The sequence below is a fragment of the Poecile atricapillus genome, chromosome 19, assembly GCF_030490865.1.
Source record: "Poecile atricapillus isolate bPoeAtr1 chromosome 19, bPoeAtr1.hap1, whole genome shotgun sequence".
Lineage (NCBI taxonomy): Eukaryota > Metazoa > Chordata > Aves > Passeriformes > Paridae > Poecile > Poecile atricapillus.
Window position 1 is genome coordinate 2,437,630 of NC_081267.1, and position 11,461 is coordinate 2,449,090.

General features: G+C 53.6%; 1 pseudogene; it reads right to left on the reverse strand.

The window, feature by feature from the left end:
• LOC131586321 (zinc finger protein 208-like) overlaps positions 1 to 11,461 on the reverse strand; it is a 539,124-nt pseudogene that overhangs the window by 526,272 nt on the left and 1,391 nt on the right.

Genomic DNA, 11,461 nt, shown 5'->3' on the forward strand with positions numbered 1-11,461 from the left:
TCTGTGGGAGGGAGAGAATCCTCAGGGGCCCGGGGCAGGTCCTGCCACCCATCCAGGGATGTTGCACGGGGCCTGCAAAGATGTTGGAGAGTGTCCAGAGCCAGCCCAGAGCTCCTCAGGCCCCTCTGCTGCTTTGGCCATGTCCATTGACATCTGGCCCCCACAGCCTTACCTGACCCCCTTGCAGTGCCCAGTTCCCTAAAACAGAATGGGATCCCAGCACACCATGGAATGGTTCTGATCTGTGCTCCCTTCTAGATTGGGATCGTGACATGGAGCATCTGGAAGCCTTGGCACATAATGGTTTGAGATCCATGGAGAATGTTGGAGGCAAGTTTTCAATGTCCCTTTCTGCACAGAACAATCAGTGTCAAGGTGGCAAGAGCTCACTCACGTGCCATTTCCCTTAAGAGTCTGAAGGTTGATGGATTCTGGAAACCTCACTCTGCTCCCTTCTGGAGCCCTGAGTGATCCCACAGCATCGCTGTCAGTGGGAGGAAGGAGCATTTAGCTGTCAATCTTCTTCCCATGTGCAATGCCAGTGTCTCCTTCTGTGTGCTCTGTACAGCCACGGAGAAGAACAGAGAGGGAGGGGCCGGGCCCAGGGCTGTGCCCCGGGGCTGTGCCTTGTGTGGCTCCTTTCTGGCTTCAGGGAGCCTGAGCTGTTCTGGCTGCCACTGCCACGCCCTGGCCCTGCCTGGGGCTCAGTTCAGAGCTGCTGGCAGCTCCAGGGAGTCCTTTCTCGCCTGACTGCCATGCAAGGGGCTCCTTCCATCCCATTGTGGGGCCACTGCAGGCACGTGGTCCCCCTGCTCCTGCTCCTGAGTGGAAGGCAGAGATGAGGGAGTGCCTTGGAGGGCACCAGTCACCCAGGTGCACTCACTGCCACTCTGGACTGAAGGAGAAATGGAACTACTTTCCATTAAGGTCCTCCTAGATGGAAGAACCAAGACACAGAAGACAAGAAATCCCTGGAGGCATCCCAACTTCTGGATAAGATGCTGAGTGATCTGGAGAGACACCGTGGTGGGTTCATGTCCCTCAGCCTTCTCCTGAGACTCAGCAGCCGGGGGCTTTCCCTGCACATCTGGACACGCCATGCCCGGCACAGCAGGAAGAGATCCATGGCAGCCTCTCTGCCCCGCTGCTGCTTTCATGCCCTGCAGGGCTGTTTCCCAGCCTGGCCTGGCTGCAGCTTCCCCCCTGCCTCTGCAGGAAGGCATTTGGTATCAGCTGACAGGGAGCCCAAACTGCAGCAGGGGTCATAAATAACCTGAGATCCCCTGCAATTTCCCACTCTTGGGCTAGATTGGGTGCAGGGGCTGTTTGGAGGAGGGAGGGCCCTGGCCCAGCCTCAGGAACCTGGGTGTTTTCCTTGTCCTTATCCATGATTTGACAAGTACTGCCTCCTGAAGATACCACCTCACCTAATGGTGAACAGTTCTATCTTATCCAGCTGTCCCTTTTCCTTTCTCAAGTGCTGGAGCAAATGTCTGTGCAGACGATGGCATATGCTAGAGGAAGCAATGTCTCTGTGCCAGCTCCTGATGCAGGAAAGGAGGAGATGCCAGGCCCAGGCACAGGAGGTAATTGCTGTGCTGGGCTCAGCCCTCAGTGGGGCTGTGTGCCAGCAGCTCTTCCCACAGGGCCTCTCCTTGCATGGCCCAGCAGCAGCCAAAGCTGGAGGCGCCTCAGCTTCCAGGCCTCTGGAGCTCGTTCCCAGCCCCTGGGAAACGGGACTCGTTCACTGATGTCCATCCCACTGCAGCTGCTCCCAGAGCTGGCCCTAAGCATCCAGAGGCACAAGACTCAGGAGCAGCCCCGAGCAGCAGCCCTGCCACGAGCCCAGGGCCACAGCCAGCCCTGGCTCCCAACTGGGCAGGGGCTGCACTGGCCCCTGACAGGGCCTGGCTCTGTCCCCTTGGGCTGGGGGAGCTGTTACGGAGCAGGGAGGGTCAGGGGTGGCAGTGGCTGCTCAGGGATGGGTTTGGCCCGTGTCCCTGGAAGGAGCCACTGCCCAAGCAGCTGCGCTGTCCCTGGGCTCTGCTCCCGGCTTTCTGGGCTTTGTTGGGTGGCACAGCCTGTGCCAAGGGCTGGCAAGGTGCCTGCAGGCCCCAGCTCTGGGGGAAACAGAGAACGTCCTGTCCGTATCCAGTGTGCTGCCAGCTCAGCAGTGGAGCACAGCACAGGCTCACGCTGCCCATTGCTCCCACAGAAGCACTTGGCAAGTCAAATATAAATGCTGAGAATCCACCGAGCACCCCAAGAGTGTTCTGCCCGCAGGATGTGCGCAAGTCCTGCATGATAGGCACAGTAGTGATACTGTTCACAGTGCCACTTTCCATGGTCCTCTGCTGTGTTGGATTCCGGAGGTGGAAGGACAAGAAACGGTAAGTTGTTGTTCATCCCCACCCTCCAGCATCTTGAAAGGCTGCTCACAGCCAGGAAACATTCTCAGTGAGGCTGCTGTGGACTTGTGGATAGTCCTTGGTTGCCCAAATAACTGCTGAGAATTCTGCTGCTGCCCAGGCCTTTCATTGGCCTCTTAATTGCTGGGCCTTGTCCTGGGGAGCCCACTGGGGCTGCAGCCAGTGCTGGCTGCCACTGAGGCTGCCTGGCCAAGAGCAGCCCCAGGAGCAGCGGGCAGAGGCAAAGCAAGGTGGGCAGGAGAAAGAGCGGGGACGAGATTGCCCTTGAAAGGCAGAGGTGCTCTGGGGCCCGCTCCTGGCCAGGGTCCCTGCCCAGAGCCATCCCCTGCTCTCCAGGGCCTTGAGGGGCAGCTGTCCAGCTGGGCCAAGCTGTGCCAGCAGCTCCAGCCGTGCTGGGGAGCCTTGGCAGCTCTGGGCCCTGCTGTGCAGGAGGGTCCCTGTGTGCCAGCGGCAGCTGGGGGCCTCAGCCACCTCCTCTCTCCACAGTCTCCCTGCTGCAGCTCCACCTTCCCGGCCAAGAAGGCGCAACTCTCCCTTGCCCCCAGGGAGCCCAAAGACTGTTCGGTTTGACAGCTCTCAGACATGGCCTCAGAAGGAGGAATCGTTCCAGAAAGCAGAACAGCAGCACTCCGTGCCTCCTCCACGGCCCCCCAGCCCAGCTGTGAAGCAGAAGCCCCCTGAGATCCCCCCACCTCCTCCCCTCCCGAGCCGGCCACCCTGGTCCAGTTAGGACTGAAAGTGGGCCAGTCACAGCAGGGCTTGGGCATCTGCTCTTGGCTACAAATAACAGGTTACCTGTGGGTAACAGCCAGAGGCAGTTTTCCTACTCTTTTACCTTCAGCAGGAAAGGCTGAAGATTGTTCCCATGCCCTGTCTCATCCTTCACTCTTTTGATTCTCATATAGCTAGGTGCTTGCTGAATCTTTTCGAAGAACTTTATTGACACTTCATGTTTTACCCCACCTACCAAGGGAAAAAAAGAAAAATTAAAAAAATTCTTCAGTTTAGACTTCATTTTTACTGTGCTTGGGCCTCTCAAATTTTGAGCAATTGATTTTCCATGGTACCTCTTCCCTTTTCCTTCCTATCTCCCAAAAGTTCATCTGGACATGAAAATCAACAGAATTACTGAGATTCACCTCAAAACCCAGAGGAGAATCTAGCACAAAATATTCTCCCTGTGTACTGCACAACAAGAAATATTCAGAGGAAAATACTGTGGGAGCTGAAGCTCGTGGAGCTCCCAGAATCCTGAGCCTGCAGAGGAGGCAAACAGCCCTGGCAGTGGCTGAGGGGAATTCTCCTCACAGCCTCCTCGGAAAGTGTGTCACTTCAGGAGGGGAAAGCTTTTAAACTTTGCCTTACCTTTCTCCTGTGCTAAAATGTAAGGCTCCTCCTGAGAAAATACTGAGCTACAAACAATTCTCTATTCCTCAACAAAGATACTCAGGTGCTCGACTTAAAGAGTAAAACTAAATGTGGTCGAAATATCCCATCAAAGCCCATTTGCAGAGAAACCCCACCATATGTGAGCAAATATTTATTAGCACGGGTTCACTCTGAGGATAGCTCTTTTTTTGTCCCAGAGAGAATATTAGAACAATTTGCTCTTGATAGGACTCCTCGGATGGCCCCCAGACCTGGCTCCTCACCAGGCCATGCCTGGGCTGTTCATGCAGCACCTCCTGACTTTGCCACCCTGTTCAGACCTTGGGCATGGCTGGTGCCATGGTCCCCTCTGGTGCCACGGTCCCCTCTGGTGCCACAGTTCCCTCTGGTGCCATGGTCCTCTCCTGGCTCGTGGCGTGTCCCTGCTGCTGGAGGAGCCCTGCTCGTGCTGCTGCCTGTGTTCAACAAGGCCGGTGCTACTCCCCAGCCAAAGAGGGACTAAAGTCACTGCTTTTGGCAGCTCATTGGAACAAATTCTACACTTCCTCATCTCTATCACAGATAAAAACACACATACTCCTAAAACCCACATACCAGCAGTATAAAGTCACCTCATCTACAGAGGTGAGGAGGCCTGAGTGAACAGAAGGTCGGCTTTCAAGCACATTTTTAATTTAGTGGAAGCACTCAGCTGTTCACAAGCCTTATTTGCCAAACTGGACTGTGTGATGCTATTGTTTTGCTCATGTTAAAGAGGAGCCAGGGAGAAATTAGCTAAGAAACCAGAAACATTTGAGGCTCAGGCCTGGCACACAAATGGAGCAGGGTGGCACCCGCCCGGTCTGCCCGCATCCCTTTTTCTGCCAGACAAAGGCGGACACAGCTCTGCTGGGGGCACCATGGAAAGGGTTCTGATCTGTGCTCCCATCTAGATTGAGATCAGAACATGGATTATCTGGAAGCTCTGGCACATGACAGTTTGAGATCCATGGAGAATGCTGGAGGCAAGTTCTCAGTGTCCCTTTCCACATAGAACAATCAGTGTCAATGTGGCAAGAGCTCACTCACATCCATTGCCTCCTGACGATGCCACCTCCTGTAATGGTTAACAGTTCTGTTGTTGTGGTGTGTTTTGTTTGAGTGGTTTCTCCTGTTATTCCCCTAAGTCATTGGTTTGCGCCTAGTTTGTATCCTCCTACCCACCTATCAAATCCTGCCTCAAGCCTAGCCCTTGTTTTCGCATGTTCCCCATCTGTCATTACACCCATTTGTCAGTCTTCCCTTAGGCCAGCCTCCTACCTGAACCACCCCTCTGGAAATCCCCTGATCTCCAATTCCCCATTGGCCCATGTGACCCACTCTGCTCCCCTTGTTTCCCCTATTGTATTGTTGAATGGAACCTTCCACTCCTCCCATAGCTTCTTCCTATTGGTTAAAATTTTGTACCCTCCCTCTGGACTCCCCTATACAAAAACCCCCCACAAAGTTGTGTTCTTGGTCTTCAGTCCCTGGACCCTCCAGTGGAGTAAAAGCCTTTGGAACCCATACTGGAGGTCTCCTCCTCATCCTTGTCTCCACCATGTGCCTACCAATATCCTTGTGCTGTGGAGCATTTGCTCTAAGCCATACCTTGGGTCACCCCGCTCCCGAGTGTCACAATCCCCTAACACAAGTGGGAGTCGTGAGAGGTTCATTTGATCTCAGAGTGCAAAAAGGACACCAGGGGATTTCAGTTTAAATCACAACAGCACTAATGCACCTTTATTTTAGTGCCAGCAACAAGGGTTGTGTGATAGATGAGAGGGGGAGAGAGAGAGAGAGAGAGAGAGGGAGAGAGAGGGGTAAAGAGCCAATGTCAAGAGAGAAAAGAGGGGGTTATAGCTACCAATGGATGAGACAGGGTCAATGGTGTCTTCTTCCATGGGGAGATCTCTCTTGAAGAAAATAACTTGGAAAAGTCATTTTTACAGTCTGTTTCAAAGCGAGGGGCAGCTGGCCAAGAGGTGGGGAAATTCCTCGGCTGTTGTGATGAGCCCCCTTGCTCTGGGAAGCAGGTGTAAGGTACAGAACAGGCCGCTCCTTACAAGTCCCTGCTCAGCAGCAGGAATGAAGGCAGTGTACCTTGACAGCACAACAAGCACACCTGCAAACCATCACCTGGCAAGCTTCCACCTCAACCAGGCCAGAACCCCTGCACAAACTCCCTTGGGGTCTTCAGGGTCTTGGTCTCTGTTCTTGCAATGGTTGTGAGGCAGATGAGGGTAACTTCAGACTGTCTCTTACACCCTAGTAACCCCAAATGACTGCAATGACCCCAAATTACCACAAATAACCCCAAATTACTCTAAAGGACAACTCTGAACCCTCACCTGACCCCAAATGACCCTTCTGGCCCCACACCTGACCCCACAGGACACAGACATTTACTCCCTGCTGAGCTCAGTCCTATACAACCCCAAATCCTTCAAAAATCCCCAAAGTTTGACCCTGGGAACTTCCTGGATGAGCAGGGTCAGTTCCAGCGCAACGAGGCCTTTGTGCCCTTCTCGGCCAGTGGGCACCCCAAAAATCCCATAAATCCTTGGGGTGGGGCCCTAAATCCTTCTGGAATCCCCAAAATCCCCAAATTCCTTTGTGGTGGGGCCCTACATTCTTTTGGAATCCCAAAATTCCTCGGGGTGTGGAACCCCAGACCCATTTGGGACCTCCACCCCTGAAACCCCCAGACCATTTTTGGACCCCAATCCCAAAGCTCCCAGACCCTTTAGGGACCCCCCAGACCCTTTTTGGGGTAGCCCAGACCCTTTTGGGACCTCAGACCCTTTTGGGATCCCGTAGCCCCCAGAGTCCCCAGACCCTTTGGAATCCCCTCGGCCCTTTTGGAATCCCCAACCCCTGAAACCCCCAGCCCCTTTTGGGACCCCCAGCCCCTTTGGGACCCCAGCCCCTCTAGAGACCCCCAGCCCTTTTGGGACCTCCGACCCTTTGGGGTGGGGCGGTGCTGACGCCCCCTCCCCACAGGGCAGTGGCTGTGCCTGGGGGAGGCGCTGGCGCGGGCAGAGCTGTTCCTGTTCCTGACCTCGCTGCTGCAGCGCCTGCGGCCGCGACCCCCGGCACCCCCCGAGGAGCTGCCCACGGCCCCCCTGGAGAGCGGCTTCGCCAACATCGTGCCCCGCTTCCAGCCCCTCCTGCTGCCCCAATGAGACCCCCCCCAAATTCCAGACTGCTCCCCAAATTCAGGAACTGCCCCAGGATCGGGACCCTTCCCCATGGATGGAAAATCTCCCCCGAGATCCTCCCCAGATTCCACTCCCAACATCCCCCCCCGCTTCCAGCTCAGGATGGTGCCCCGATGAGACCCTTCCCCAAATCCCACCCCCAAGATGCCTCCCCATCACTGGAAAATCCCCCTAAATCCACCCCAAACCCCACCCTAAAATCGTGAATCCCCCCCTGAGACCCCTCCCCAAATTCAGGATGCCTCCCCAAAATGCCCCTCCTCACTGGGATCAGGACCCCTCCTCATCAATGGAAATTCCCCCAAGCCAAAAAAATTCTCCCCAAATCCCCTTCCCAAAATCAGAACCCCCCCAAGACCACAGAATTTCCCTCTAAAACCACCAAATTCCTCCCCCAAAATCCCAGCATTCCCCACAAATCCCCCCAAGAACTGAAAAACCCCCATACCCCCCAAAAAGTCCCAAATCCTCCCAAGACTAAAACCGCCCCCCAAAACTCCAAATTTCCCCAAAAATCCCAAATTTCCCCCCAAACTCCCCAAATTCCTTAAAACCCCCAAAATTCTCACCTCCCAAATTTTCCCCCCAAAACCACCAAATGCTCCCAAAATCCCAAATCCCCCCTCAAGATTCTCAAATTACACCTCAAATCGCCAAAATTTTCTCCCCCAAGACTCCCAAATACCTCCCCAAAAATATGGGGGAGTGCTCCTAAGCAACCAAATCCCTTCTCCCCAGAATTCCCCCTGGACCCCGAATTCCCCCCAAAACCCCCAAATTTTCTCCCCCAAACCCAGTTTTTTTTCCCCAAATCCTCCCCTAAAAGACCCAAAATTCTCCCCAAAATCCAAAATTTCCCCCAAACCCCCAAATTCCCCCCAAATTCCCAAATTCCACCCCAAAACTCAGGAGATCCTGCCCAAAAAACCGGTGACCCCTCCCGAGAAGCCCCCCAAAATTGCAACTCCCTCCCCAAAAATCACCAAAAAAGCTGAGAACGTGAATTTTTTATTTCACATTATTCACACTTTGGGGGGGGGGGAACCCCAGAATTCCGGGGATTTTTCCCATTTTTTGGGGAGGGGGTTGTCCCCAACTTTTCCAACACTCCCCACGCGACCCCTCCCCAAAATTCCTGTGCCTCAGCCCCCCAAATTAAGTGCACATAAATAAAAAGAGGGAAAAAAATAGGGAGGAAAAAAGGTAAAAATAAAAAAAAAGAACCACCCCCCCAACCAAATTTTGGGGAAGGGGGATGGAGGAAAAATTGAGGGAGAGGGTGATTCCCCCCCCCCCCAAAAAAAATGAGGGACCCTTCAAAAAATTGGGGGAACCCCCTCCAAAAAAACCTCACATGCCAAAACCATCAAAAATAGCAAAAAAAGGCAAAAAAACCATGAAAGATTTGGGGGAGAATCCCCCAAAAATGTGTCAAAAATGGGGGACCTCCCCCTTGAATCCAAGGAATTTTTGGGAAAATTTTTTTCCCAAAAGTAATGGGTATTTGTGGGCGGCAGGGGAGGAAAGATCCCCTCCAAATTCCTGGGGGGTGTCCCTGAGATCCAGTGGAGGCACCTGGTCCTAGAGGGAGACAAAAAGGGCATTTTAGGGAAATTAAGGGAATTTTGAGGGATTTGGGTGAATTTTAGGGAATTCTGGGATTTTTGGGCGGGTCTGGGGGCAGGTCTCAATTTTGTGGGGTCTTGCGTTCCGGGGCCACAGGATCATGTCCAGGGAGGCCACAGTTACCAGGAACAGGCATGGGACACCAACAAGATGGGATTCTGCTCAGGAAAACATTTATTCAGCTCAGGAACAAACTCAGATCCAGAGACAGCCCCAAACAGAGGCAGGGAGATGGGGTTTGAGAACCAGGGTGGAGTTCAAGGTCAGGGACCACTGGGAACACAGCAAGGGAGAAACCCCAGGGGCCCAAACCCAATCAGAAATCCCTGGGCTGCCTCCCCAGGAGGGGCCCAGGGTGGAGTTTCTCCCTGGGCTTGCAGGGCCCATCCTCTGAGGCAGAGGGATGGAATTCCCTCTTGCCCACACCTCTCATTTTAACAATATTAATTTGAAACTAAATCTTTGCCTCCCTCGGCAGGGGCACCTCACATAAAAACTCACTCAGTAATGGGCTCCCCCTCCCTTCATCATCCCCAAACTTTGGCTGTCTCATTCCAGACCCCACCCCACCTCCCCAGTCCCAACCCCAACCCATCCCATCCCTGCTGGACATCAAGACCCCTTCCCAATCCCTATTTCCCCCATTTCACACCTCCCAATCCCCATCCCAACAATCCTGCCCCACCCAGTGCCCATCTCACCCCATCCTGATCTGCATCCCACTTCACCCAGTCCCCTTCCAACCCCATTCCACCTGATGCCTTCAGAAGGCTACCTAGAACAGAGGCTGGACAGAGTTAAGAATAAAGTTTATTAGAAGAATTTAAATACACCATGGGCAGTACAAGAGCCTGGCAAGTGCTACACCCAAGATAGACCAGAAATGGTCACAAAAATGGACAAGTGATCACGAGGTCCCACATTTTTAGAAGTTTAGGTCCATCTGCATATTTGGGTTCATTGTCCAGTTACAGCTTCAGATGATGAAGTCCCATCCTTCTTGTTTTCTCTCTTCAGTCCACCCTTGTTTATGCTTTTGGGCCTGGAACTTGTAACAACTGTCCTTGGTATCAAGCTAGAAAAGGAATTGTTTTGTCTACCTACTCTGTGAAGAGAGCTCACTAACACATAATATGAACTACAAACCTAGGCAGTGTAGAATATGAAAAATATGAAAGCTAAAACTTAAGGCAACACACCCTGAGGGGCTGTGGAATTGAATAATTTTGGAGAGGTACTGAGTTGGATTCAGTGACATTGAGTGGTTTTGAGGTGAAAGATTGAACCCTCTTGTCTCTTTGAGTGCCAAGAAATGGAGACAACTCCACCAAATAACCCCACAACCCCCAAATACTCCCAAGTATCTCCCAGATTCCCTTGAAGCACTAGTAAAATGTGAGGTTTTAGATACCTTTGATGAATTTGTTGATTTTTACCATTATTTCTCTGTTCTAAATAGATAAAGATGAATTAAAAGATAATTGAAACCAAAATAAAATGGCCTCCAGCCCACTGTGTTCCCAACGCAGATCACTGGGAACGTGGGTCATCAGGTCCTGCCCAACATGGGTCCTCTGATGGGGGATGGAGCTGGAGCAGAACACGAAGCTCTTCCTGAACTTGGGGCACTCACAGGGCTTCCCTTACCGATGCCTCTGTTGGTGTTGGGTCAAGTTAGATCTCTGGCTGAAGCTCTTCCCACACTGGGGACACTCGTAGGGCCTCTCCCCAGTGTGGATGCGCCGGTGTTTGATGAGGGTGGAGTTGTGCTTGAAGCCCTCCCCACAGTCAGGGCAGCGGAAGGGCCTCTCATCCGTGTGAATCCGCTGGTGCTGTAGGAGAGTGAAGGTGGTCTGAAACCTCTTCCCACACTCAGGACACTCGTAGGGCTTCTCCCCAGTGTGGATCATCTGGTGGATGGTCAGTTGGGACCTCCATCTGAAGGTCATCCCACATTCCCCACACTCATAGGGTCTCTCCCCAGTGTGGGTCCTCTGGTGGATGGTCAGGGAGGAGCTGGAGCTGAAGCTCTTCCCACATTCCCTACACTCGTAGGGCCTCTCCCCAGTGTGGATGCGCCGGTGGGTGATGAGGGTGGAGTTTTGCTTGAAGCCCTCCCCACAATCAGGGCAGCGGAAGGGCCTCTCATCCGTGTGAATCCGCTGGTGCTGGAGGAGATGGGAGCTGATCCGAAACCTCTTCCCACACTCAGGACACTCGTAGGGCCTCTCCCCAGTGTGGATGCGCTGGTGGATGATGAGTGCGGAGCTGCAGCTGAAGCCCTTCCTACATTCCCTACACTGATAGGCCCATTCCCCAGTGTGGATCATCCGGTGGAAGAGCAGTTTGGTGCTCTGGCTGAAGCTCTTCCCACACTCCAAGCACTTGTAGGGCTTCTCCCCATCCTGAAGCTGCTCATGGACCACCAGCTCAGAGCCCTGGCTGGATCTCCGGCCGCCTTTCTGGCACAGGGTGGGTCTTTCCTCCTCAGAGCACCCTGGGATGGGTTTGGAGCCCCTCCTCCTGCGGGATCTCCGGGGCTTTTCTTCCCTGTTGGATTCCTGCACTGTGGAACTGCTCAAATCGGCCTCTTCCAAGAGGTTCTGCTGCAGGGATTTTTCCTCCCTGGTTTCCATCCTCAGCTCCTTGTCTGGGGGAGGAAGGACAAGGAGAGGATGGGATTTTCCTCCGTGCCAGAGGGAAGGGGAAGGAGATCCCCCCAGTGCGTCCCTGGCAGGACGGCGTCGGCAGCGGGGTTGTCCTGCAGCCGGGGGCCAG